Source organism: Lolium perenne, chromosome 4 (assembly GCF_019359855.2).
Source record: "Lolium perenne isolate Kyuss_39 chromosome 4, Kyuss_2.0, whole genome shotgun sequence".
Lineage (NCBI taxonomy): Eukaryota > Viridiplantae > Streptophyta > Magnoliopsida > Poales > Poaceae > Lolium > Lolium perenne.
In genome coordinates, this window is record NC_067247.2 from 327,433,808 (window position 1) to 327,436,666 (window position 2,859).

General features: G+C 47.7%; 1 long non-coding RNA gene across 1 annotated transcript; it reads right to left on the reverse strand.

Annotated features, from left to right (window-relative positions):
• Nucleotides 1-1,055: 1,055 nt before the first annotated feature.
• LOC139839289 (uncharacterized) lies at nucleotides 1,056-2,331 on the reverse strand. The gene is made up of 3 exons (XR_011756901.1): nucleotides 1,959-2,331; nucleotides 1,698-1,877; nucleotides 1,056-1,248 (listed from the first exon to the last, which is right to left on the reverse strand). It is a non-coding gene; the product is annotated as an uncharacterized lncRNA (long non-coding RNA).
• Between the last annotated feature and the right edge of the window lie 528 nt (nucleotides 2,332-2,859).

Consider the following 2,859-nt stretch of genomic DNA (forward strand, 5'->3'; position numbering starts at 1 on the left):
CTGCCCTACATGATCAAGATTATCCTTATGTAATCCTACATGTTGTGTTTGCTGGGATCCGATGAATATTGTATACAATGTTGATGTCGATTATATATTATTGTCATATGTTATTTGTGATCTTGCATGCTTTTCGTTGCTAGTAGATACTCTGGCCAAGTAGATGCTTGTGACTCCAAGAGGGGATATTTATGCTCGATAGTAGATTCATGCCTCTAGTAATTGTAGGGATTCGTTGCATAGAAAACAAAAAAGTTCCTACCGCGAACACGCAATCCAAGCCAAGATGCAATCTAGAAGACGGTAGCAACGAGGGGATGATCGAGACTCACCCTTGAAGAGTTCCAAAGCCTACAAGATGAGGCTCTTGTTGCTGCGGTAGACGTTCACTTGCCGCTTGCAAAAGCGCGTAGAAGATCTTGATCACGGCGCCACGAACGGGCAGCACCTCCGTACTCGGTCACACGTTCGGTGTTGATGAAGTCGACGTCCACCTCCCCGTTCCAGCGGGCAGCGGAAGTAGTAGCTCCTCTTGAATCCGGCAGCACGACGGCGTGGTGTCGGTGGTGGTGGAGAATCTCGGCGGAGCTTCGCTAAGCGTGCGGGGAAGAAGGAGGAGTGGGGCGGCTAGGGTTTGGGGAGAGGGGGGCGCCGGCCACTTGAGGGGTGCGGCCACCTTGTGGTGTTTGGGTGGCCGGCCCCCTCAAGTGGCCGGCGCCCCCCTCTCCCCAAACCCTAGCCGCCCCACTCCTCCTTCTTCCCCGCACGCTTAGCGAAGCTCCGCCGGGATTCTCCACCACCACCGACACCACGCCGTCGTGCTGCCGGATTCAAGAGGAGCTACTACTTCCGCTGCCCGCTCCCTCCCCTTGGCCCTCATTATATAGGTGGAACACCCAAGAGTTGGTCTACAAGTCTTCGAGTAAGACCCCAAACCAAAACCTTCCATATCACATGAAACCTACCCAAGCTAGGACTCCCACTCAGGGCCGTTCCATACATATTCAGGGCCTGGGGCGAGACAATAAAAAGGGCCCTTGTTGATTTTTTTTTCCAGAATGCATTACATTTCAAGAGCAACTGAGTATACATAACTTATATCGATGGTCTTCTAAACTACAAAATTCCCACAAGACATATATTCGCAACATTCCACAGAACCACATAATGATAGAAGGAATACATTGTAGCTATACAAAAGATCGATCTTCTAAATGCCAGAAGGTGACCATCATTTCATCAATTAATCTGCAAAACATACAACCTTGTCATAACTGATTACTAGTTGCAACTTATAGCTTCTGTGCTACCATGAGAATGATGCTAGTGAATGAGAAATTACATCAAATTCTATCCCTTCAATCAGCTATGTTCACCAGGAAAAAAAATCTCCAAAGATACATGCATAAGAAATAGTAAAGCAAATTTAGCACTAAAATTATTATCGACCTCGTTGGTATCATAATCATCGCCTAAATTCTCATTGTGCTGTTCTTCAACATTAACTAGGGCTAATTGCAGGGAATTCCTGGAAGAACTACCGGTTCTAAAAAATTGTCAATCGAGCCTCTCTGAGATTCTACCAATTTATATCTCTCTTTTTTTCTTCTCCTTTTCTCGTTTCCAGATAAACTTTTTCTAGATAACATGTCACCGAAATAATTAGCAAAAAACAATCAATACAGGAAAAAAAGCACCTGGATATGTCGAACTGCCGATGAAGATTTCTTGATCTGCAGCTTGCAATACTCAACATGAAGACAAAAGGAGAAGATCGCCTTGCTGATTCCCCGTCCCCTCTTCTTCTCCAAATTTTCTCACTGCTTTGTCTCCTCACGCTCAGATCCAATTGACCCTTGAAGATCTCAAGAACGAGCCTAAGAAGAGAAGAATGGGAGAATGAAAATTGGATGTGCTATTTACTAGTAGTTTGAGCTAGGGGAAGAAATGAGACGCACCATCTCATCGTTGATGTGGACCAGTTCTTGGGGCTGGAAAGAAAGAGAGGTGTGGGGAACCAAATAGCACCGTTTCCCTGCCCATCAATGGATGCGGATAATCAGCGATCTTGGAATTGGAATAGGCAAGAGCAAGATTTGAGGCGACGATGCTGTCCTGATTGGAGAATTTGGAGAGGGCTGGGTGGACGCGAGTCAACCATGCGACTCAGGTCCAGAGGAGAAGAGAACGATGCGTCGTGCTCATCCTTGATTTTTTCTCGGGAAGTAACGACGCCGATGGTTGCCTAGTGTGCTGGACTAGTACCTGGGCCGGGGCCCCTGCTTCCCGAGGGCCCAGGGCGGTTGCCCCGTTGCCCCGCCTTATGGGCCGGCCCTGCTCCCACTAGAGGTGGGATTCCCACCTTCCCTTGTGAGGGGGTGGCCGGCCACCTTGGTGAAGCCCAAGGTGGACTCCCCCCTCCTAGGGTTGGCCGGCCATGGGAGGTGGATTCCTTCCGGGACTCCGCCTTCCTTAGTGATTTCTTCCGGACTTTTCTAGAACCTTCTAGAACCTTCCGTAGAACCTTCCGGATCATTTTAAATCTTATAAAATGACTTCCTATATATGAATCTTATTCTCCGGACCATTCCGGAACTCCTCGTGATGTCCGGGATCTCATCCGGGACTCCGAACAAAACTTCGAACTCCATTCCATATTCAAGTTCTACCATTTCAACATCAAACCTTAAGTGTGTCACCCTACGGTTCGTGAACTATGCGGACATGGTTGAGTACTCTCTCCGACCAATAACCAATAGCGGGATCTGGAGATCCATAATGGCTCCCACATATTCAACGATGACTTTAGTGATCGAATGAACCATTCACATACGATACCAATTCCCTTTGTCACACGAT